This window comes from Pinus tabuliformis, chromosome 7 (genome assembly GCF_031772625.1).
Source record: "Pinus tabuliformis cultivar Carrire ecotype Pingquan chromosome 7, CPIR1, whole genome shotgun sequence".
Lineage (NCBI taxonomy): Eukaryota > Viridiplantae > Streptophyta > Pinopsida > Pinales > Pinaceae > Pinus > Pinus tabuliformis.
The window spans coordinates 1,494,715,621-1,494,743,303 of record NC_142293.1 but is presented as its reverse complement, the minus strand read 5'-3'; positions in this window follow the sequence as shown (position 1 = coordinate 1,494,743,303).

The window sequence follows — 27,683 nt, the reverse complement described above, 5'->3', positions numbered from 1 at the left end:
TATGGAAGCTTTCGGGGCAAATGAGAACACTATATGCGTATTCACAAAACTGTGACTGTATTAATACCAAAAAACGCAGGTAATAACAGCAAATACCAAGATCCGTAGGTAGAATGGGCGGTGTATTTAACGCATATGCCAAAAAAGACAGCGTATAACTAAAACATATTCAACATATGTATACCAGTGTTCTTCAGAACGGAGCAGCATTCAAATCAGGAGCAGCGTATTCAATACAGGGTTACCATTCAACTCAGGAGCAGCATTCAAATTGAGAGCAACATATTCAATACAGGGTTACCATTCAACTTAGGAGCAGCATTCAAATCAAGAGCAACGTATTCAATATAGGGTTACCATTCAACTCAGGAGCAATGTTCATACATTCCTTCGGCATGTAGATAGACTGCAGAGCGCTCAGTGATTTAGGGCAGGCTGGCAGAGGTGTTTACCGTTATGTGAGAAAACGTTGTTAGTGCAGATGGAATATGGCAGAGGCAGCAGCGTTTATGGACAATCGCCTTCTGGCAGACAGAGAGCGTAGGTAAGGAATATGGCAGACAGACAGAGGAGTTACAAGGAGCATGAAAGCTAAAAAGGAGTTGGCTCTGATACCATGTCAAGCTAGGCAGTAACTCCACAAAACAAAAACTGATTCGTGTTTTTCATTCAATCAGGTAGGTCAGTTATATACATGAGGGAGAGACTATTCAGTTCATCTCCCGATGACTATTCACATTTCTCATTGATTTATTTACATATATTTACCCAATCACAAGGATTAGGTGTCAACATAAATATTCTAGAAAATTCCATAAAAGTTAAATATCTACCATTTAACTAATAATTATTGATAATTTAATTAAAATTTTAGAAATAAAATTTTATTGAAATAATAAAATATTAAATTCATATTTTTCAACACATAAGTATAAATAAATATCTAAAATTATTTTTTTAAAGACAAATGCCCATAAAATATTACTCCAAAAGCTATGATTTGGATTTAATATTTTTTTCATTTTTTTTATTTTAATAAATTAATATTATTTTAAAATAAATAAATAATGAAACCATTATATATATATATATATATATATATATATATATATATATATATATATATATATTATCTTTATTTATTTATTTATATTTTATTTTAGTTTATAGTTTTTCATTTACTATTTTATAAAATTAATTTTATATACATATAATTTAATTTTTTTGTTTTATATTATTATTATTTTTCTAAGTTTGAAATTAGACTAATTTTTCTTGTTTTATTATTGTTATTTTTTTCTAAGTTTGAAATTGGATTAATATTTCACTCTGATTGATCACCTCACATCAAAGGTGTTTTAAAAAACCACTGATCACCATCTATCCAAAGCCCCATACACTATATATATATATATAAAATTTTGTTGGCTCTAACTATAATTTATGTTTTGCTTTTATTTATAATTTATTTTATTCGTTCTCTTTCTTTTCTTTTCTTTTCTTTTTTTCTCTCTTTTCTTTTTTTTTAATCTTCTTCCAACTATAATTTAGATTTTGTTTTTATTTATAATTTGGTTTATTCGTCCCATTTCTAATTTTATTGTTATTTTACCAAATATGTTTATTTCTAATATTTTCCATTTTATTTCAAATTATAATATGTGTATTGTATGTATTTAGAATTTATTTTATCCACTCTTTAGTATCCTTTTCATAATATTATTATAAAAACTAATAATCTTCTTTTTATATTTCTTCAAACGTATTTATCAAATTGAAAATAATTATATTATAATTTCAATAGGTATAAACATATAAATATTCATTTTTATATTTTTTTTTATACTTTCTGAATTAATTTTGTTATTTTTTTGGGGTTACTTTGGGTAATTTCTAATTAATCAATTAATTATTTTATACATATAACAATATAATTTCAATAAGTATAAACATATAAATATTTATTTTTATATTTTTTTTATACTTTCTCAAGTAATTTTGTTATTTTTTTTTGTTACTTTGGCTACTTTCTAATTAACCAATTAATTATTTTATTCATATAACAATATAATTTCAATATGTATAAACATATAAACATTCATTTTTATTTTTTTTATACTTTTTGAAGTAATTTTGTTATTTTTTTTTGTTACTTTGAGTAATTTCTAATTAATTATTAATTATTTTATACGTATAACAATAATAATAAGCATAATTTTTTACATATGTTTCCTTCACCTAAATAAATAGATTATTGATTATAAAATATTAAAATAAAATAAAACAAGTTACTATAACATATCATTTTATTATTTTAGTGTTTTTTTATCATTTTAGTATTTTTTTATCATTTTAGTATTTTAATATTTTTTAAGTAGTTTTTAAGATTTTACCTGTGTGTCTCTGTTATATTTATGTCATCGGTTGATTTTATTATCCAGATTTATTTTCTGATGATGTTGATTTTATTATCCAAATTTATCCGAATGATAAACCTTAATAAAATTTCAAAATAAGTCGATCCTAAATCATTAATGTACTTTATTCTTAAAAATCTTTAATTAAAAAAAATTAATATATTTATAAATATCAAATCAATATATAATAAATTTTTGAGGAAAAAAATCTTCATAAATATCAAATATTTCTTTCATTTATTAAAACTATTTAATTCATTAATAACTGTAAAATAATGAAAAATCAATTTTTATATAAATATGGAGGAAGTGGTTAAAAACTAAAATCAATTTTCCAAACACAAAGCGAAGAAATATAATTTAATACGGGGTTTCCTCTTAAAACCCTAAAATCCATAAGCCTCTTGGACTGAATATCTGATTTAGTTAAAACCGCCTGTGCATATTGGAGAATGAGGCTGAATATCTGATCCAGAGACTTCCTTAAAATTGTAGTACTCATGTGCATCAAGCAGCTCTCCTCCTTTTGCCTTGGTAGATTTGTAACACCCCTTAACTGTAGATTTTATTTTAGTGTTCTTTTTCTTACTCTAGAAAAACTCGGTAAATGTTGGGCTTAGGTAAAATTTAAGTGAAACATTGTATATATAAATTTTTGGGTGAATTTATTGTTTTTAGAAAATGTCGGGAATTATAGAATTTTTAGAAAGAGACCATAAATGATAACTTTCTTTTGTGAAATAGTTATAGACAATTACTCCTTGTTTTCTCAAAAGAAAAGAAAAAGAAATTGTATCCAGTGTGTTGCTAGAGGAAAGACGAGAATTGGAAAACTTGGAAAAGTTTATTAACTAATTCTGCAAACAAAAATCGCTCGGGGGAGTATTGGATGTAATAGCCATACTTAGGGCTCGGGGGGAGTATTGGACGTAATAGCGAGTATGGGGGAGTATTGGATGTAATAGCCATACTTAGGGCTCGGGGGGAGTATTGGACGTAATAGCCATACTTAGGGTTGGGTAGAGAGGTCCTTTTCTGGAAGAAATTTTCCAGATTGTTACTATGGTAAGTATATTTTCTTAAGAAGAATTTACCTTTTGTTTTTGTCAATAGTTTGGTATATCCCTTTATAGTTGAATAGTAATGGAATGAAAACTGTGTTTCTGGTTAATATAAGCTTCTCTGAAATGATTGTTGATTAAAGTATAATGTGTGTTACTGGATAGTATTGTAGATAACAATGAAATAAACTATGATAATAAGGCTTAATATAAGCTTCTCTGAAATGATTGTTGATTAAAGTATAATGTGTGTTACTGGATAGTATTGTAGATAACAATGAAATAAACTATGATAATAAGGCTTGTTAATTGAATAGCAACGGAAGGAAGATTGTGTTTTTGGTTAATATAAGGTTGCGTGAAATGATTGTTGATTAAAGTATAATGTGTGTTACTAGATAGTATTGTAGATAACAATGAACTAAGCTATGATAATAAGGCTTGCTAGAGGATAGAATTAAATAGTGCATAAACGACTTGGTAGTGCGAGCTGGGATTCTTCACTTTAAGAGCATAGGGTTGGAGATGTAAGAGCACTTAGTGGCAATAGAATTAAATAGTGCATAAATGTCACATACCCCGGTAACCTCGCATGTAAAAGTAGGGAGTTAGAATTTTTTTTACAAATTACCACAAGTAAATATCCAATTCACAACTCCACAAATCATCATTACCATTAGATATAATATTCATTAGTACATCAAGTAAATTTCCATCAAAACAGTAAGTTGCATAACCATTGCATAACCTTTAACCCCACTGTGGTAGTGTAATGACATAAACTGTCTCATGAATCCCTGCATCCATTTCTTGATATCCTTAACCATATTAAATAATCATGTAATAGGACATTATGGTTGTCACATCAAATAAAGAACCATCAACATCAAGGACTCATCATTATCAAATGGACACAAAAGGCAATCACACCATTTGAACACCACTTTACGCTCGAAACCCCGTAGGGTGAAAACCAGCAAACGTTTAATCTTATTATTAAACGCTCGTGAGGGATTTCACCCCTCACTCAATGGCTTATAAGGGATTCCATCCCTTAACCATTGTTATAAAATCATTACAATAAGTTATCATTATGTTATCACATAACTAGCTAAAAGCTAATACAATTTCCATGTAATCTTTCACTTACATACCGCCACATACAATATTCCTTGTGGCATGATTGTTCTAGCAATGTATGTTCCTGCAACTCGAACTCATCTGCATGGACCCTTGATCCTCTTTCTACCACAACCTTAAACATCACTTTTCGTTGGCACCAACCGCCATCGTTTCCTGTCAATGCTGTTGGCAACAAGCTTGAGCAACAAGATTAGATACCATATTAAAGAATCAATAAACAATGTCTGAAAGAGATTCTTTAGCATCCACCCATATGCGTAAGCAAACATGTCTTACTATTTAACTAGCATATATACCCAAATAATACTGTTTGACCTCCACAATGTTTACTAATGCATAACTCTCTTTAAGAGTTCTAACTCATTAGCTCATGTAAAACTGAGAAAAGAATCAAAACCAGATTCCTATTTTCCAAGATAAATCTTCGTAAATAGCAGCAAAAGAGTGAATAAACATGGTCGTTCTTGTATATTAAACTGCATTCTAAAACCAAGTCGGAAATTAATACTCGTACACGAGTATTCCCATGGTCTTGCAAACAGAACTATAACAACATAAATACATGAATAGCTTCATGCATGTAATACATATTCAAAACATCGAACGTTAACTAGATTCTTAAAGCATTTAACACAAGATTCACATGTAATTTTCTAGAAGAAAAACTACATATACTTAGCTTTTATGTCCACACATTTATTCCACGTTCTTCAAGAACTGGTCGCCATAGCGCATGCTGAGGTCCTGCAAAGACCCATAATCAAGAATCTGGTTAATAGAGGCACATTGCCACATGCAAGGGCTGGTTGACTGCTATGTCGATTGCAAGATCCTTATAATCCAGGCTTTAACCTCGGCCTCGGGAATAACACTTTCTCCCTTACTCTCAACAAACTTAATGACACAATAGAGATTGGAAGGCGGAACTCCAAAACCAGACTATGTCTTCAATAAGAAACCTCTAAAACCACGCATAGAGCCTCACGACATTGGGGCATCCACAAAGTCTCTGCAGCGCCTCAATCTCTATTCGAGTGCTATGATGGTCATGCTACTGTTAGACCGTCCTCCTTTCTCCATTCGTTTTCTCCTTTTGTTCCGAATACCAAGAATCAGTTCTCGATGTCCAGAGAGCTACAGCTTGACCTTAATTTTACAAGAAACTATCAATAAGTTCGGGTTACCATTGGAGAACGAGTCTAAGGGCTGTCAAAAGAAGAGCCACATATCTCCACATCAAGGAAATAGTGCTGCTATCTGAGAAATATGAAAGGCCCCAAGCTGGATGAAAACGAAATCCAAAATCCAAACAGGGCATTAGAGCCGAGTGATCAAGTTTTGGGAGCGGAGAAAACGGAGCTGAATAAACTAACTCCAGAAAAGAGCAAAGAGACACACCACTCCTGATGCTTTGCAGAGATCCAGGTTAAAATTCGAATCCAAGAATCAGTTCTGAATCCAAGAATCCGTTCCGAATACTAACTGTTAACTATTCATAACTGTTAATTTACGTTGAGTTACTACGGACCCTCAGTTACAACCAACCCGTAAATGTTTCATAACGGTTTATTATGATGAGTTATTACGGTAGGGATGTTACATACTCCCCCCCTTAACAGGAACACCGTCCTCGGTGTTCATCTTTCATTGAGAACTTGAGATTTTACTCATGGTATTACCATCCAAACCACACAAAATAGTAATGATATAATCATAAGAAAGATCATTAGTTATAAGCATCAATAGTCATAAGCTTTCCTAATTGCCACCACTTGGCCCTTATTCAAATTCAAAACCAAACTCTATATCAACTTACCATTACTTACCATCTATTCTTGAAAATCATGAATTCTTTCATGTAAGCATTTTAATAGTGGTTGGACAACTCTTCATCCCTCCATGGTAAGTAATTCCTGTAATATATGACTAACAAATTCAATCGCATTAGTCACTATATTTTGATTTCAATGAAATACTTTTGACTAGCAATCAATTGTGCAATGTTAGATGATTTCTAAATCACATTACTTTTACAAGTACTTAAAGAGCACTAATACTAATCATCAAATGATAAATCATTGTTCCACGTGCATACTGAACGAATTCTCACTAAAGACATCCGCAAAGTACTTCTAGAAGTACCAAAAGAGCACCTAGCTCTCTAATCATCAAACAGTCAATCACTGCATCATTTGAAAATGGTCTTAGCCCCTACTAAGACGTTTACAAGATTAATAATATGATAAAGGAATTAAAATTTCCAATAACTCTTTATTGCGTACTAAATTCATTTCCTGTTAAACGTGCATAACATATTTTACACAACTATATATAGAATTCATCTTTAACATATCATATAGCTGGTTCGTCAATTTCTTTAGCTATAAGAACCATAAAGGCTAAAGAATTTCCCAACCCATGGGAACTGGTTTCTACAACCCGATTGAGTCATTTTCACATTTAGACAGTTTCTTTGATAGAGACCTTACCAGGTCTAACATGGAATTCCACTGGCCAACCAGCTCAAGAATTCCAGGGAGAGGAAATCCGGGCAGACAAGTACCATCAACCCCTCCGGGCAGGTAGCTGCCATCAACCCAACTCCGGGCAGACAAGTACCATCAACCCCTCCGGGCAGGTAATTGCCATCAACCCAAGGCATTCCAGCCTTTCAAAATCCGGGGAGACAAGTACCATCAGCCCCTCCGGGCAGGTAACTGCCATCAACCCAAGGCATTCTAGCCTTTCAAATCTATCTGCAACTGTCTGGCATGTTAAATTTCTCTGTTATCAATCTTTCCCAAAGTAATTTACATAATGAACCATATAATCATTATCATTAACAAATAAACATGCATGTACACCATGCATTTACACTTATCCCTCATCATGGGTCCATAACATCTAGATTGATGGGAAACATATCCATCATACATGTTGTATGCATGCAAATTTTCCAAATAACATAATTCATGCATATCATATAACATCATTCTTTCTCATTTATGATTGCAATTCACATTGCAGCAATTTACGTGATGAGTTTTCTTGTTGCCATTAAGCTACCACTACTTAATCCCATCAGCAACGTTAGTTATAAATATGCATCAGTTAACACATATTCAATTTCCAAGAATTTTCATGCATACAATATTGTCATGTATAAAAGCATATGCAAATATTCATTAATGTATAAATGTCAACAACAATTGAGTTAATAATCTAAACATTTCCAATTTTGCCATAGTCTGTTGTCTTACTTCAAATCGTCATTAATGGAGTATTGTCCTACGTTCACTATGGCTAGCTTTGGTCATGCATCGTTAATATAATTAAACATAATCTCTCTAACATACAAAGAACATAACTCCATCTCACAATGACTAATCTTTGTGCATACCATTGCTTATCGTATAAGCCCTTCTTTAATGTATGCAACACTTATTCCCTTCACTAGAAGACTACCATCATTTCATACAACAAACCACATACCTCTTTCTTAAAGGAAGTCATTCTAATCCTCATTTCTCTATCTTCCTATGTGAGGGTTTCTCAAGATTCCCTTTCAAGAAATTATTAAAGACATCTATCTTTACGCATAAAAATCAAGATACAAAAACAAGGTTTACTTATCCTTTATGCATCAAAATCAAGCAATCAACACAGCTCATCCAACAAGACAATCTCTCCAAGAGATTATTATTTTCAAGAAAGCTAACATGACCACTTTCTCTAAGTACACACAGACTCATACTACCCTTATGTGCATGCAACATGTGTTTTCTCCTACACAATTATTTTTACTTCAATGCACATAGTCTTTTCATGAAACAAGAATGGATTTTCAATATAGTATGAACACTATTCTCATGTCTTTTAAAGAAAGAACCTCTATTTTGTTTCCAAGAGAACCCTCATAGAATCCTTCATCTTCATGCTTGAAATATGCACTTTTTTTTCAAAAAGAAACTATAGAAATGAATGTCTATGTGCCTGGAAGCACATCATTAGCTAATTCTATCATGCATGTAATGCATAATCATTTCACTAGAACTTAGAAACTAACTAGAATCATAATGCAATTAGCATATATATATTTTCCAAGAAACTTTTATCAAATAAAAATACATATTTGAAGTCAAGAAAACTTGGCCACCTTTCATGCTATGTCTTCAAGACGTTTATATGCCTCATCTTCTTTTCTCAAGAAGATACTTTGGCTATATTTAGCGAGGATTTTATTCCAAGAAAAAATGACAAGAGACAAGCATTTCTCACACAAAACTCACATGCAGTCTTTTTAGGAGGAACTGCCTATTTTCTTTACTAAGAAAACATATAAAATAACCAATCTTTTACTGCAAGCATTATCATATTTTCTCTACCAAGAAAACATATAAACAATCAATCTTTACTGTAGAAATCATCCCCATGATATTTCCAATTGTTTAGTAAAACACAACTGATTATTCTCTATAAAGAGTAGAGTTGCTTATCTTTTCCTTGGTTCAACATGCATAACTAACAAATTAAACCACCCTTACCGGAAGCAATTGCTCTACTTATGCAATTAGAAGCATGATCTCCTAAGTGTCACACATGCACCAGAGTTACCACTTGATACTAGATGCAACAACTGTCATAACAGTACCATGTGTCCATTTCAGAATAATGACTTCAAGGAGACATTACGAAAATCATTAACATCAACACACTATAGTTATCATTTTCCAACTCCTTAAGCATGGTCAAGGGAATACTCACATGCACATCGAGTGCTATCTGGTCATCACCAGACTTAGTGATTCTTTTCCCTTCTCCTTGCTTCCTTTTTCCTTTGAAAGCATTTATAGTTGGGGAAGGTAGTTAGAGTTTACTGACAACTGTATTAACACAAGTAGTCTATTTATGAATAATTATCATATATAATTCTACCATGAATGGGTCCTAGAAATGTTACTCACTGAACATGCCTCTACAATTAACTTCACACTGGAATGCAACATGCATAAGAAATCCATCATTCCCATAGTAGAGATAAATTCAACCATCATTAAATCGAGGCTCCAATGGTTTTTATCTCCCAACAAGTAATGATTAACATAAACACATACCATGCTAATGGATTTCAATTAATTAGAGGGTAACATCATTAAATCTATTAAGACATAAGAATATACTATTCATCATGCATTCTTATGGTGAATAAAATTAAGAACTCTTCTCATAAACAACCGGAACTATAGCACAGAGAGAGTAAGAATCTTTATACATTCCATGCATGTGACATCAGTCAAACTTCACTTGTTTACGAATTGTAATAATCTTAAATCCAATTCAATTAATGCACATACGTTATATTGGTTAGTCTTACAACACTAACCAACCTCAACTACCAGTCATTTTCATGCATTCATGACAAGACTTAGTAAAAAAATTAGTTATTATAGTCAAATCTCATTGCTTGACTCATGGTTTATTTCCAAGTCTAAAGGGGTTCTTACAATGTCTTTTTAAAACACTATACCATCAAACCAAGGAAAACCCCACATTTTATATTCATGCATTGGCTCATTAAGTTTTGTTCATTGTAACTTCAATCTTTTTCACTGAATGCATCTTTGTTATTGCCATATTTGCAAATCACAAGTGGGTAGTTGATTGTCACTTCCCTCAATGAGTGTTCAATATTGTTCTTATGTGTAATGAGTGTTCAATATTGTTCGTAAGTGCGACAAAAGTTTCATTGTCTTTTTTCCTCATCAGGAATCCAATGTTATGAATGTAGTCATGCAGTAACTTTATTACTGACTACTCAAAGCAGTTTAAACACGAATCATACTTATCATGTTGAAAGTAGTGTACTACGTAAATAAATACGTGAATGGTTAAACTCATACCTGAGTTAGTGCCTACTGACGGTGTACCTCAATTTCCTTTCCACTTACTAATTCCCAAAGGTGCCAGTGCTGCAACCTTTAGCTCTGATACCACTTGTCACATACCCTGGTAACCTCGCATGTAAAAGTAGGGAGTTAGAATTTTTTTTACAAATTACCACAAGTAAATAACCAATTCACAACTCCACAAATCATCATTACCATTAGATATAATATTCATTAGTACATCAAGTAAATTTCCATCAAGACAGTAAGTTGCATAACCATTGCATAACCTTTAACCCCACTGTGGTAGTGTAATGACATAAACTGTCTCATGAATCCCTGCATCCATTTCTTGATATCCTTAACCATATTAAATAATCATGTAATAGGACATTATGGTTGTCACATCAAATAAAGAACCATCAACATCAAGGACTCATCATTATCAAATGGACACAAAAGGCAATCACACCATTTGAACACCAATTTACCCTGGAAACCCCGTAGGGTGAAAACCAGCAAACGTTTAATCTTATTATTAAACGCTCGTGAGGGATTTCACCCCTCACTCAATGGCTTATAAGGGATTCCATCCCTTAACCATTGTTATAAAATCATTACAATAAGTTATCATTATGTTAACACATAACTAGCTAAAAGCTAATACAATTTCCATGTAATCTTTCACTTACATACCGCCACATACAATATTCCTTGTGGCATGATTGTTCTAGCAATGTATGTTCCTGCAACTCGAACTCATCTGCATGGACCCTTGATCCTCTTCCTGCCACAACCTTAAACATCACTTTTCGTTGGCACCAACCGCCATCGTTTCCTGTCAATGTTGTTGGCAACAAGCTTGAGCAACAAGATTAGATACCATATTAAAGAATCAATAGACAATGTCTGAAAGAGATTCTTTAGCATCCACCCATATGCATAAGCAAGCATGTCTTACTATTTAACTAGCATATATACCCAAATAATACTGTTTGACCTCCACAATGTTTACTAATGCATAACTCTCTTTAAGAGTTCTAACTCATTAGCTCATGTAAAACCGAGAAAAGAATCAAAACCAGATTCCTATTTTCCAAGATAAATCTTCGTAAATAGAAGCAAAAGAGTGAATAAACATGGTCGTTCTTGTATATTAAACTGCATTCTAAAACCAAGTCGGAAATTAATACTCATACACGAGTATTCCCATGGTCTTGCAAACAGATCTATAACAACATAAATACATGAATAGCTTCATGCATGTAATAGATATTCAAAACATCAAAGGTTAACTAGATTCTTAAAGCATTTAACACAAGATTCACATGTAATTTTCTAGAAGAAAAACTACATATACTTAGCTTTTATGTCCACACATTTATTCCACGTTCTTTAGGAACTGGTTGCCATAGCGCATGCTGAGGTCCTGCGAAGACCCATAATCAAGAATCTGGTTAATAGAGGCGCATTGCCACATGCAAGGGCTGGTTGACTGCTATGCCAATTGCAAGATCCTTATAATCCAGGCTTTAACCTCGGCCTCGGGAAAACACTTTCTCCCTTACTCTCAGCAAACTTAATGACACAATAGAGATTGGAAGGCGGAACTCCAAAACCAGACTATGTCTTCAATAAGCAACCTCTAAAACCACGCATAGAGCCTCACGACATTGGGGCATCCACAAAGTCTCTGCAGTGCCTCAATCTCTATTTGAGAGCTACGATGGTCATGCTACTATTAGACCGTCCTCCTTTCTCCATTCGTTTTCTCCTTTTGTTCTGAATACCAAGAATCAGTTTTCGATGTCCAGAGAGCTACAGCTTGACCTTAATTTTACAGGAAACTATCAATAAGTTCGGGTTACCATTGGAGAACGGGTCTAAGGGCTGTCAAAAGAAGAGCCACGTATCTCCACATCAAGGAAACAGTGCTGCTATCTGAGAAATATGAAAGGCCCCAAGCTGGATGAAAACGAAATCCGAAATCCAAACAGGGCATTAGAGCCGAGTGATCAAGTTTCGGGAGCGGAGAAAACGGAGCTAAATAAACTAACTCCAGAAAAGAGCAAAGAGACACACCACTCCCGATCCTTTGCAGAGATCCAGGTTAAAATCCGAATCCAAGAATCAGTTCCGAATCCAAGAATCCGTTCCGAATACTAACTGTTAACTATTCATAACTGTTAATTTACGTTGAGTTACTATGGACCCTCAGTTACAACCAACCCGTAAATGTTTCATAACGGTTTATTATGACGAGTTATTACGGTAGGGATGTTACAATAAACCTGGGATTATTTACTTTAAGAGCATAGGGTTCGAGATGTAAGAGCACTTAGTGGCAATAGAATTAAATAGTGCATAAACGAGCGATCCAGGATTCTTTACTTTAAGAGCATAGGGTTCGAGATGTAAGAGCACTTAGTGGAAAACCTGAACCAGCAAGACCCTATATGGATTTATTGAGGATGGTATGTATGCATACCAATGTGTAAGTAGCAGGTAAGGTAATCCCATTCATACAATGAAAATATTGGGAAGGAAAACTTGTAAGGTGCTAGGAAACCATATGGGAAGAGAATGTTAACTAATCACAGGTAGTTAGTTGGAAACGTTGTGAGATAATGAAGAAAAATAAATTTGAAGAAAGAAAATACAAAAAAGTAGCAAATTGTAACATGCATGATAATTCTCGGTCCCAAGAAATATTTTAGACTCTCAAACGAGATTTTATCTGTGTAATTGATTTCTTTCCCAAATATGTAGCCAAGAGTCCTGTAACTATCGGTTTAGTTCTAGTCAACCGACAGGCAGGGAAAATTTTAAGGATTGAAAATTGTTTTAAAGTTTAGAAACCTTCGCGAATCTTATTAATCCCTAATATGAAAATTGTAAAAGGTTTGGTGTTAATTTTATAAAAAATTCAAATTTCTAATGATTTCATATAGCCTTTATAAATTTTTGGTGATAGTCTCTATAAAGTTTTGGCAATTTTTAAATATAAAATTTGGGCGAATCGATTTTCGAAAAATGGAAATTGGAGAATCTTTTTTTTGGAAAATTCATGGGAAATTAGCCCATCTGCGAATATTAGCCCCTAAAATTTTCCATGTCGGCGGGGGATCAGTCAACTTGAACCAATATGAAGTTCCAATAAGCCTCTTCAACAATTCAAAGCAAGACAAGAAACTATTGTCGAACCGAATAGGTCGCATGAATAACTTAATAAACCTATATTACATTGAATAAGAGGTCCATAAACAATATTCATGAATAGTATATAAATAGTCACATAAACCCAGATTTTATTCACAAATATCATTTGGAAAATTTAACACTGACAAGTGCACATCCACATATAACTATATAAGTTGTGAAAACACTTAAAAGAGGTGAATATGCATTCTTAAGTATCATTCAACAAGAAACATATAGTCTTTGTTCCACCATGAGTAGGATATCAAAACAAGAGAGATTAACAGTTTTAAATACACTTTTGATTCTAAAGAAGGAAATAAGTCATTCAGTGCAAGCTAAAACATTATACAATTGAGGGTTTCAAACCTTGGTCACTCGTCAATTCTTCATTTCTAAAAAAATAGATTTTTCTTCATTGAAACTAGTAATTAACCTAGCTATTACCGACCTAAGAGACGAGTTTTAAACTATATTTTTATAAACTGGAACTAACCTAGAAATCACCTGTTAAAGGAAACCTAGAATTAGTAGAAATCCTGGAAGAATGAGAGGCAATGGGTTGAGAAATAACTCCTCGGCAGGGTCGATGGGTAATACCTGGAAAGGTAAACAAAGTCTAGGTTAGCAAAAAAGAAAAACAAATTAAACATAAACCCATGTTCAATAGCATAAATTCAGCAAATCATAAACTTGTTAGAATGACAACTCACCTGAAACCACAATGCGTAGCAAGCAAAGGCATGTCGCAACCTGTAAAATAAGGTTCGTGAGAAACCACAGTTTTAAATGGAGGAGAAAAATAAACCCTCAAGTACCAGGTAGCCACTAAGAAGTACCTGAAGAATTTGGTACCTTGACCATATGACACCAGCCACTACAAGTTGTAGAGAAAATAAGAAAACCCTGGGAATGAATACAAAAATTAAACAAGTTAACTTGTTAGGGAAGTCTGTGGAAAAACTAACTATTAAAGAAACATGATGAAAACCTCACCTGCAACATCAATCCATCATGTAAACTATAGAATGAATCGTGAAGTTGAAGAGCCCTTACTCACAGAGGTCTTGTTGCAAATGACTGAGCCAGATGCAAAGGGTAGGGAAAATCCATTACCTTAACCTCTCCCTTGAGTTTCCCACCATTGGATGGAATAATGACCAGATCAATGGACTAATTGTGACTAACTAGCCTTGCGGCCCCATCAAAGGTACGTTCACTGAGGTGATAGCCAGGAGAAGGTTCTCGACTCCCATTAATTACCACGTGGTATAGATGAATAATGTGTAATGAATTCACAGTAACAAGTGTAACAAGCAAGGTTCACAAGTGTTGATGCCTTGTACATAAGTTATATATATATATATATATATATATATATATATATATATATATATATATATCCACCAAGGGTCAAATAATTCATAAGTACCGACAGGTGAGAAAGGGTTACAAGAGCCCATTCAAACATTACTCTCAAACCAATACCTGAATTTTCATGGTGATATCATTGATTGATTAAAATAATTTTATTAAAATACTTTTGATTACATTTGTTGACCAAGAAACATTGGTAATGTTTCATGCTTAACTGAGGATATAAAAAAAAAATACCTTCGCTCAATAGATGTGACAAGTGGTAGCAAAGCTTGGGTTTCAACACTGTGGCTTGTTGGGAAAATATGGTAATAAAAAATGTGTTGGTCATGCATAGATAGGATTGAGAAGAGGAGAGGACAGGACACACACTGCCAGCTACACCAAACATTGAAGTTGGACCTATGTCGATTACTGAAACCAATCCTGGAATGTGGGTTCATCTGGGTGAAGAATCGCGTAACACAAATGCAATGTTACTAGAGATTGTCCAAGAGTTAAGGATGGATATGGCTAATATTAGGGAAAATAATGAACTGAAATAATCATGAAGATCCTTTCAAATAGACAAAATCACAGAAATCCTAATCCAAGCTCCGAATGTGAGCACAACACTAAGATGCACCAGCCTGGAGACAATTACAGAGAGTCAGAGGGAGGACAGAATGATAATGTAGAAGAATCAAAAAATGTCACTAATCAATGAAAAGTTAAGAAATAGAAAATTGAGTTAGAAGGGGAATTTAAAAATATCAAACCGCCAACATTTGACGGTGAAAATGAGGAAGTTGTGGAAACTTGTTTAATTAATATGGGTAAATATTTTCAAATTTATGAATATGATGATAATCTACAAGCCAGGTTGGCCATCTATTAATTGCAATGAAAGGACACCCTATTATGGGAGGAAGTGAATATTGTTTGGAATATTAATGAGCAGGAAGTAACTTGAGATAAATTTCAAAAACATTTTAAAAAGAAATATTTGGCAGAGTGATTTTATGACAAAAAGGAAAAATAATTTCATGATTTGAGGCTAGGACATTTATCTATGGATGAATTTATAACAAATTTCACTTCACTACTAAGGTATGTTCCCTATATTTGGGAAGAAAAGGCCAAGGTACATCATATTATTAGTAATTTACCAGGATTTATGAAGGAGCGATTGGAATTTGATAACCCTAAAACAATGGATGAGGTAATCCGACAAACACAAATTTGTTACTAGCAAACAAAACAAAAAAGAGAAGGTGGTAGAAATGGGCTTGTTAATAAGGGGCAAAGAAACTTCCGGTATAGCAAGAATAATAAGGTGGGTAGTCATAAGAATTTGTATAAAATTCAATAGACCAAGCTCCCTGGAAGGAACAAAATTTCTGTGTTCAAGGTGAATCTAAGCCAATGGAGACCTTCAACAAACTAGAGATTAGTCAAAATCAGAAACCTCCTTTACAGTGTTGGGGTTGTGAAGAACCCCATTATTATAAGAACTATCATCATCGAGGTTGAACAGAACAAGTTGCTAATGTCCAGGAAGCCTTCAGAATTAGTGAAGTGGCAAAAAGCATACCAAGAATCAATGTTTCCCTAGAGGATAATCAGACAGAATACCAACCTACTATGATAGAATTTGAAGGTAAGATATTCAATCATGTTGTGTCTTTTTTAATATATCTCAGGGCTATTTTGAGTTATATTAACCCCAAATTAGCATAAAATTGTCATTTACAATCCAATAAATTTAAAAAACCCTAGATGGTACAGTTGGATACTAGAGCCAAGAGAAGAGTCACTGTCAAAGTAGAAAATTCCCCTATTGAAATTGCAGGGCAGCAAGTTAGAGCAAATTTAAACACATTGCCTTTAGGATCTTATTATATCCTAATTGGAATGGATTGGTTAGAAGCCCATTGGAATTTAGTAAATTATAAGGAAAAAACCATTAACTTCCTCACTAAAGAGGGAAGTAGGCAGGAAATTAAAGGAATAAAGAGGCCTATTAAGCTCAGACATATTACAGTATCACAATTAGGCAAGTGCATCAGGAAGGGGTGCCAAATATATGTATTATAGGTAGGATATGCTAACTCTTAGGATAAAACAGCTGCATTAGAATATATTCTGATCATGAAAGAGTTTGTTGGTGTATTCCCCAAAGAGATATTGCAATTTCCTCCTAAGTAGGACATTGATTTTACTATAGAGTTAGTCCCTGGAGCTACCCAATGTCTAAATCCCCCTATCATATGAGTGTACGTAATTTAACTGCACTAAAAATGCAGCTACAAGAATTATTGGATAAAGGATACATTCGTCTTTGTGTATCCCCTTGTGGAGCTCCAGTGTTGTTTGTCAAAAATAAATATGCTACACTACGTCACATTGATTACTGGTAGTTAAATAAATTAACTATTAGAAATAAATACCCAGTGATGAGAATCGAAGACTTGTTTAATCAAGTCAAGGGTGCTACAGTCTTTTCTAAAATTGACTTGTGATCGGTATATCATCAAATAAGAATAACGGAGGAATATATCTATAGAACATACTTTAGGACACGGTAAGGGCATTATGAGTTTGTTATGTTACCTTTCGGTCTCACGAATGCCCCTACAACCTTCATGAGCTTAATGAATGGAATCTTTCGTTCATATTTAGACAAGTTTGTTTTGATTTTTATGGATGATATTCTTATTTATTTGAAAATTATGGAGGAACATAAGGAGCATTTACAGATAGTGCTGCAAACTTTGTGGGAACACCAATTGTATACTAAGTATAGAAAGTGTGATTTCTATAAGGACCAGACTCAATATTTAGGCCATGTGATATCATTGCAAGGAATAGCAGTGGATCCTAAGAAAATCAGAAATGTTATGGAATGGCCTATCCCAAAGAACGTAGAAAATATTTAATCCTTTGTGGGCTTAGCAAGGTACTATCGTCAGTTTACAAGGGGTTTTCCAAAATTTCCTATCCAATAACCTCCCTGCAAAAGAAAGGAAAAAAGTTTTAAATGGACAGCAGAATGTTAGCAAAGTTTTGAACAATTAAAACACCTCCTAACCACCCCCCTGGTATTAATAATTGCAGACCCTGAAAAATAATTTTTGGTTTACACCGATGCATGCCAGAAAGGTGTAGGAGGAGTTTTGATGTAGGAGGGGAGGGTGGTCGCCTATAAATCCTATAAATTGATAGAACGTGAGCATAGGTACTCTAATTAATATTTGGAGCTGACAATTATAATTCATGTGTTAAAAGTATGGAGGCATTACCTACTAGGAAAAAATTTGTGTTAATGACTAATCTTAATAGCCTTACTAGCTCCTTTAAGCAATTGAAGCGTAATGCTCGTCAAGCTAGATGGACTCGATTTTTAATTTTGAAATCAAACATTTAAAAGGTAAGGAAAATTGAGTAGTTGATGCCTTAAGATGAAAATTGCATTATGTATATGAAGTTTCTTACAGTCAAGTAGAATTTAAATTTCTTGAGAAAATTAAGGCAGTTGCAAAGAAGGACCCAAAATATGAATTTATATGGCAACAAACTAAAGAAGCAGTCAGATCTAGGAAATAGTATGATTATGGTATAAATGGAGATAATTTAATAACCTTTAAAGGTAGAGTATATGTCCCAAACCAACTGGTTGTTAGATAAATAATATTAGATGGGTTCCATAGAAGTCCTTATGTCGTCCACCTAGGATATCAAAAAATGTTTTCAGCAATATAGAAAGATTACTTTTGGCCTAGGATATGGAAGGATATCATGCAATATTTGGCCAAATTCTTGGAATTTCAGCAATTCAAAGTTGAACACCAACATCCAACATAATTACTTCCTTTGTTACCAATACCTGGATGGAAATGGGATACCATTACATTAGATTTTATCATGGGCTTACCCAAATCTAAGAAACAAAATGACTACATTATGGTCGTTGTGGATAAGTTGAGTAAGGTGGCTCATTTCATTCTCGTACAATCTACATATAAAACAGTCCAAATTGCTGACATTTTTATGAAAGAAATTTTTCGAATGCATGGAATTCTTAAAGTGGTCATCTCTGATAGGAACGTGAAATTCACTTCTGCGTTTTGGAAAGCTCTGTTCAATGGACTTGGAATGCAGATCTAGTTTAGCACCACATATCACCCACAAACTGATGGGAAAACTGAGTGGGTAAATCAGGTACTAAAAGATATGTTGAGAATGTATGCTATACAACAACCAGTCAAGTGGGAAAAATATCTCCACCTGGTCAAGTTTTCATACAATAATAGCTATCATGAGTTGCTAAAAATGAACCCTTCTAAGGTTTTATATGGAATAAAATGTAGGACACCTACCAGTTGGATCAATCCAGAAGATAAACTGATTCAAATACCCGATATGCCGGCTAAAATGGAATAGACAGTAAGGAAAGTTCGTTGAAATCTTAAGGTTGCTCAAGATAGGCAGAAAGCTTATGTTGACAAAAAGAAACTTATAGAGAATTTTGAGTAGGAGATAATATCTACATATGGGTTAAACCAAGGAAAAGCACATATATATGGGGTGGTTGTGCAAAAATATCCCCTCAATATTGTGTCCCATTCCAAATTTTAGCGTGGATTGGGCCTGTATCCTGACAGCTGACACTACCGAGTCATATACAAGTTCATAATGTATTTCATGTTTCATTATTAAATAAATATGTGTATGATCCTAAACATATTATTTATTGGCAGGAGGTGCAGGTAATTTGTTCATGCTTTTGTAAAAAAATAATATAATAATACATGCACATGTATGTGTATCAGAGTGGTAACGAACAGTTTGGTTGATGATAGTTTTATGACTCTGGACAGGTTTAACCGAATGACAAATTTCTGGTAGAGCCCCTACTTATACTCTATCAGAGATAAATAATGCTATAGAAGCGAGCTATCACCCAAGTTAAAGTGCAGTGGAAACACTTTAGCCCAGAAAAAGGCCACCTGGGAGGATGAAGGCTTCATGCGAGAAATGTACCCTGATCTGTTCCATGCGCAAGAATAAACATCGAGGACGGTGTTCATCTAAGGGGGGAGGTTGTAACACCCCCAGTTACTGTGGATTTTACTTTAATGTTCTTTTTTTTACTATGTAAAAGCTCATTAAATGTTGGGCTAAGGTAAAATCCAAGTGAAACATTATACTATATAAATTTTTAGGTTAATTTCTTTTTTTAGAAAATGTTGACAATCATGGAATTCACTGAAAGAGACCTCAAACGATAACTTTATTTTGTGAGACGGTTATAAATAGTTACTCCATGTTCTCTAAAAAAATGTATCTAGTTGTTGCTGGAGGAGAGGAATATTGGAAAAGAAGAACAGTTGAGAAGGGTTGGGCAAGACGTTGGCGATAGGCATTCATGAGTTGAACTGTGAGATAGTGGAAGCCTTGATTAGACCTGTGAGTCTGAAGAGGAATCTGGATGGACTATGGTCTTGATGCTAGAAGAACGAGAGTACCAAACCAGTGTCTATTAATTGGGTCTGCAAATAGAAAGGGCTCGAGGGAGAGTATTGGGCGTAATAGTCATAGTCAAGGTTAGGTGGAGAGATCGCTTTTCAGGAAGAAATTTTCCAGACTGCCAGAGTACTAAGACAAGTATACTTTCTTAAGAATAAATTACCTTTTGTTGTTGTAAATGGTTTGGTATATTCCTCTACAGTTGAATAGTAATGGAAGGAAGATTGTGTTTCGGGTTAATATAAGGTTGTGTGAAATGACTGTTGATTAAAGTATAATGTGTGTTACTAGATAGTATTATAGATAATAGTGAAATCGTTTATGATAATATGGCTTGCCAGAGGATAGAATTATATAGTGCATAAAATATTGGGTAGTGCGAGTCGGGATTATTTACTTTAAGAAGAAAAGGTTAGAGACGTAAGAGCATTTAATGGAAAACTTGAACCAATAAGACCTTATATGGATTTATTGACGATGGTATGTATGCCTAGCCAACCTTTATGTCACAGGTAAGGTAATCCCATTCATACAATGGAAATATTAGAAAGGAAAACTCATAAGGTGCTAGGAAAAACCATATGGGAAGAGAATGGTAACTAACTGCTAGTAATTAGTTGGAAACACTTTGAGATAATGAAGAAAAATAAACTTGAAGAAACAAAATTTAGAAAAGTAGCAAACTGTAACATGCAGATAAATCTCAGTCCCGAGAAATATTCCAGAGTGTCAAACGAGATTTTGTTAGTGTAATTCATTTTCTACCCAAATATGTGGAGGAGTTTGGCAACCTCCAGTTTAGTTCTGGTTGACCAAAGGGGGGGCAGGGGCAGTCAAATTGAACCAGTCTTAGGTTACAAGAAGCCTCTTGAAGAATCCAGAGTAAGACAAGAAACTATTGTCGAACCGAACAGGTCGCATAAATAACTAAATAAACCTATATTACATTGAATAAGAGATCCATAAACAATATTCATGAGTAGTATACGAATAATCAGATAAACCCAAATTTCATTCACAATTATCATTTGGAAAAATTAACACTGACAAGTGCACATCCAAATATAACCAAATAATATAACCAAATAAGTTGTGAAAACCCTGAGAAGAGGTGAATAAGCATTCTTAAGTATCATTCAACAAGAAACTTACAGTCTCTATTCCACCTTGAGTAGGGTACTAAAACAAAAGAGAGATTAACAACTTTAAATACACTTTCGGTTATAAAGAAGGAAATAAGTCATTCAGTGCAAGCCAAAACACTATACAATTGAGGGTTTCAAACCTTGGTCACTCGGCGATTCTTCATTTCTAAAAAAAAATAGACTTTTCTTCATTGGAACTGGAAATTAACCTAGCCATTACTGACCTAATGGTCGAGTTGTAGACTATATGTTTATAAACTGGAACTAACCTAGAAACAACATGCCAAAGGAAACCCGAAGTTAGTAGAGAACCTGGAAGAATGAGAGACAACGAGTTGAGAAATAACTCCTCGGCGGGGCCAACCGGTAATGCCAGGAAAGGTCAACAAAGCCTGGGTTAGCAGAAAAGAAAAACAAATTAAATACAAACCCTTGTTCAATAGCATAAATTCGGCAAAGCATAAAGCTCCTAGAATGACAACTCACCTGAAACCACCATGTGTAGCTATTAAAGGCATGTTGCAAACCTGTAAAAGAAGGTTCGTGAGAAACCAAGGTTTCAAATGGAGGAGAAAAGTAAACCCTCAGGTACTAGGTAGCCGCTCAGAATTACCTTAAGAGTTCGGAACCTTGACCATATGACACCATCCATTGCACGTTGTAGAGAAAATAAGAAAAACCTGGGAATGAATACATAAATTAAACAAGTTAACTTGTCGGGGAAATCTGTGACAAAACCGACTATTAAAGAAACAGGATGAAAACCTCACCTGCAACATTAATCCATCATGTAAACTAGATGAGGAATCGTGAAATCACAGATCCCTTACTCGCAGAGGTCTCGCCGCAAATGACTTAGTCGAAGGCGAAGAGTAAGGAAAATCCATTACCCTAACCTCTCCCTTGATTTTCCCACCGTTGGATGGAATCGTGACTAGATCAATGAAACAGTAGGTTCACCGAGGTCACATCTGGGAGAAGGTTCTCGACTCTCATTAGTTACCACGTGGTATAGATGAATATTGTGTAATGAATTCCCAGTAACAAGTGTAACAAGAAAGGCCCGCAAAGTTATATATATATATATAGATATATATCAACCAAGGGTCAAATAATTCATAAGTACCCAAAGGTGAAAAAGGGTTACAAGCACCCATTCAAACATTACTCTCAAACCAATACCTAAATTTTCATGGTGATATAAATATGTAATTATTGACTGATAGAAATCATTTTATTAAAATACTTCTAATTAAGTGGGTTGACCAAGAACTATTGGTAATGTTTTGTGTTAAAATGAGAAAAACCATCTTAAATCCATTTTCGGATCTGAAAAGCAAACATTTTTTTAAATTACAATTCCAGATTAAATTTAATAATATTAATATTAAATTTAATATTAATATTAATCTTTTAATATTAATATTAAATTTACTATTAATATTATTAATATTAAATTTAATGATGTTTTTTACATAGCATGATAACAAAATTTATAATAAAACTACATCAAATTAATATTTTTAAATATCACAATTTCCAGTACAAATATTTATATCTTTAAAAATTTTAATACATTCATAAGATATGTTTTATCTTTTAAAATTTCACTTTACAAATTTTTAATTAAAAAAATATCAAAAAAAATTTTGAAGTAAAATTTTTTATTTTTATATTAAATTGTATGGTAATTTTTTTATCCCAAAACTCTTCGGTTATCCCAATAAATTTGGTGCGTGGTGTTTCACTAGCTATACCCATAACTCTGAAAGCGTGGATATGAGCGTGTCTCTTACCCAGTTCTATGAAAAATATATATATAATCAACAAGCTTGGAATTCTCAGTGTTTATAATTTTATTTTAAAATAAATATAATTAGTTAAATATTTAAAAGCTGGCTCAGATTTGCTATAAAAGAAAATTAAATAAAAGCCGACAGAATCATGGTATTAATCATGGTGTTATTAAGGTAAAAAGTATAAATATTAACCTTAATTGATATGGAATCTTTCTAGTTATATATATTTTTTTAATTTTATATTAAAAAAATAAATTTAAATTAAAAAATAAAATAAAATAAAATAAATAAAAAATAAAAAAAATACCATTTTAATACTCTTGTTCGCCTTCTACGTTATTGTTATTAAACTCCTCTTACACACTCTCGCATTAGATGTATGAGGTCAGGATCCTGGTAGGCCAAATCTTAGTGGATTCTCATTAGTTTATGGTGGAAGATGGAACCAGATTTAGCCGGAGGAAAACGTATGTTTGTTTTGTCATATCCCTAAAGTGAGTAGCACCTTGTATTCAAATGCACTTGATATTACTAAATACATTATTAAGGAGGAGCACTTTCATATTAATAAATACATGATTAAGGAGGAGCACTTTGTATTCAAATATATGATTAAGGAGGAGCACTTTGTATTCAAATGCACTTGATATTACTAAATACATAATTAAGGAGCACTTTGTATTTAAATGATATATTATTTTTTTCAGAGGATAACCATCAATTTAAATGTTTTATCTTTTTTTAAGGCTCCAAAAAACAAGGATTCTCATGGATAATAAAATAGCAATACAATTCCAGTTTCCACATAGGTCAAACCCCAAGAAACTGTAACACCCCTGTCAACTAAATTCTTGCCTGGTCGTCACCTTAGATCCAAAGCCAACTCACACTAGCCCAACTTACAGTCCACTAATTCTAGATACCAATAGCAGGCCATCTCATCTAGAGAGAGATAGCCCTTGGACCAGTTCTTGCTTTCTCACTCAGTCATCTATTTATAATTTCCTCACTTTGACCTTCAGTGGTAGGAGAGTTGCTCCTTTTAGTAGTAAGGAGAGTTGCTTCAAAGGAGGATATTCAGAGGAGACGCATACAATTGAGACAATAAGCCACTTTTATTTGGCATTGTCTGACAAAACAATGTTTTCCTCTCTATTATTTTGGAACCATTAGACTTTAGATGTTAGGCATTAGCTTTTCTATCGTTTTCTCTCTTCATTTGAACTAAGCAAAAGTGGGGTAATACACCAGAGAGTTATAGGATCTCGATCTTAAGCAACCGGTTTCTCCTTCCAGTGGATTATTCGTGATATGTGGTAAGTGGATTATAGCTCCTCTTACTAGTCTCCACCACGAATCATGTGTGAGGAGAAGCTGAAATATTATCATCATCTAGATCTTAGAATATATTGGTAAAGGGAAAAGCTGATCACAGTTACGGTGATCAAAATGTTCGTTGAGAGTTTGGATTGATCTTGCTAACAATTTTCGAAGATAGCCATTGATAGACTTACATCCTGAAAATCAATTACATTTTCTCTATTATGTGTTCCCCATAACATTACTTTTTAGTTATAAATTTATATTAATAATTTATTTATTTATAATTTATATTAATTATTTAGAGACTAAAATGTATTTTTTATAATTTTTTTATTTAATAATTATAATTTTATGAATAAATTTTATTTTGATTAAAATTAATTACGGAATATGTTCTAAGCTCCATAAAAGTTATGTTTATGTTAAGACAAGGCATTAAAAAGTATTGAGAAAGTTGGTGTTGGAGATGAGGCATGAAGAAAATGTTGGAAAAAGCTCATTGTGGGGCCAAAGCATGTGGGTGTTGGAACAGTGCATGATTGTTTTGGGACAAAGCATTGAAAATATGTGGAAGAAGCGTGTGTTGGAGAAGATATGGAGAAAAACACGTCTCTTGACAAAATGTGGAAATTAGTTATCAATATTCAAGTTGTTACTCAACATTTAATGTGGTGGTGGGTTAGATTTTAAAATAATCAGAATCTAAGGCCTATATATGACATACAACTCATCCTAATGACCTATATATCACATACAACTCATCCCAACATTAATGGTGCTCAACAAGATAGATATTGTTGTCATAGAAAATGTACATATTGAAAGGTATGAAAAAAAATCATATTTTTATCAATGCTCATGCGATGTCATCAACTAACTATCCATCAACGTAATTTGACTATCCAATATTTATGATTTTAATTTGATTTTAACATATAAAAAAATCATATATATATTATCTAACTATTATAAATTATATAAAACATTTAAATTTAAAAAAAAATATTCTAAATTATCATTAAAACAAATCTGAAAAACTCCAATTTTAAAAAAAAATGTTTCTTAACTTGATAAAATATTGTTTATATAATTATGTTTGAATGGTCAAATGTTATTGCTATTCAAACCTCGTTTGGAAATAAATGCTACTGCGTATCAAAATAAATAGCAATTCTCAAATATAGCCATGGAAAGACTTACATTGTGAAATCATTTCAATTTCTCTTTTTGGTTATTTTTGGTAGTTGCAATTCATTCATATTGTTTTAATTATTATATATTTTGGTTATTTTTGGTAGTTGCAATTCATTCTTATTGTTTTTATTGTTATATATTTTTGGAAAACTTTTTGTTATAATTTATATTAATTATTAATTTATTTATAATTCATATTAATTGTTTAGTAATTATAATAAATATTTATAATCTTTTTATTTTATAATTTTGATTTTATGATTAAATTTATATTGGTTAACTGATTTTACTATGGAACATGTTTTCATTTGTATAAGTAAGTTATTCAATGATAAAGTGTGGAAAAAGCATGTTTGTTGGGACAATTTTTGCTTGTGTTAAGACAAGGCATTAAAAAATGGCATAGTCGTGAAAAAAGTCATTTCGTCTATAATTTAGACTATGCATTAAAAATGTATAGAAAAATTCAGTGTTTGAGACAATGCATGTCCCTGTTGAGACAAAGCATTAGAAAGGTGTTGGAAAAAGCCCATGGTGGACCCAATGCATGTAGGTGTTGGGACAAGGCATTATCGCATGTGTTGCCACAAGGCATTGAAAATACCCATGGTGGAGCCAACGCATGTAGGTGTTGGGACAAGGCATTGAAAATATGTAGGAAAATCCTGTGTTGAGAGAAGATATAGAAAAAAATATGTATCATGTCAAAGTGTGGAAATTAGCTATCAATATTTAGGTTGTTAACCAACATTTAATGTTGTTGTGGGTTAGATTTTAGAGAAATAAAAATCTAATGACCTATATATCGCATACAACTCATCCCAACAGTAATGTTGCTTAGCAAAGTGGATATTATTGGCAATGAAAAATGTACATGTCGGGAGGTGTGAAAAAAATTCAAAATGTATATGTTGGGAGGTGTGAAAAAAATTCATGTTTCTATCAATGTTAATAGAGTATCATAAACTAATTATCCATCAACCTAATTTGACTATCCAATATTATCATTTTAATTTGATTTTAAAAAATAAAAAATTCATATAGATATAAGTATCTATTATAAATTAAACATTAACATTTAAATTTTAAAAAAATATTCTAAATTAATCATTAAAAAAAAACTAAAAACTCCACTTCCAAAAAAGAATGTTCATTAATTTCATAAAACATTATTTATATTTATTTTTTAATAGTTGCGCTATTCAAACATTGCTTGGAAATAAATTGTAATACCTATCAAAATAAATAACAATTTTCAAATATAGTTATTAATAGACTTGCATTGTGGGAGTGAGTTCATTTTGTCTTCTTTGGCTATCTTTGGTATTTGTAATCCATTCATTTTTTTTGTTATTATGTACTTCGCAAATTTTTTTGTTATAATTTATATTAATTATTAATTTATTTATAATTTATATTAATTATTTAGTAATTAAATTAAATATTTATAATTTTCTTATTTAATAATTGTGATTTTATAAATAAATTTTATTTTGATTAGTGTTGAACTAATTTTATTATGGAACATATTTTTATTTGTATGGGTAAGTCATTCAATGACAAAGTCTAAAAAAAGTGTGTTTGTTGGCGACAATTTCTCTTTGTGTTAAAATAGGCATTAAAGAGGTATGGA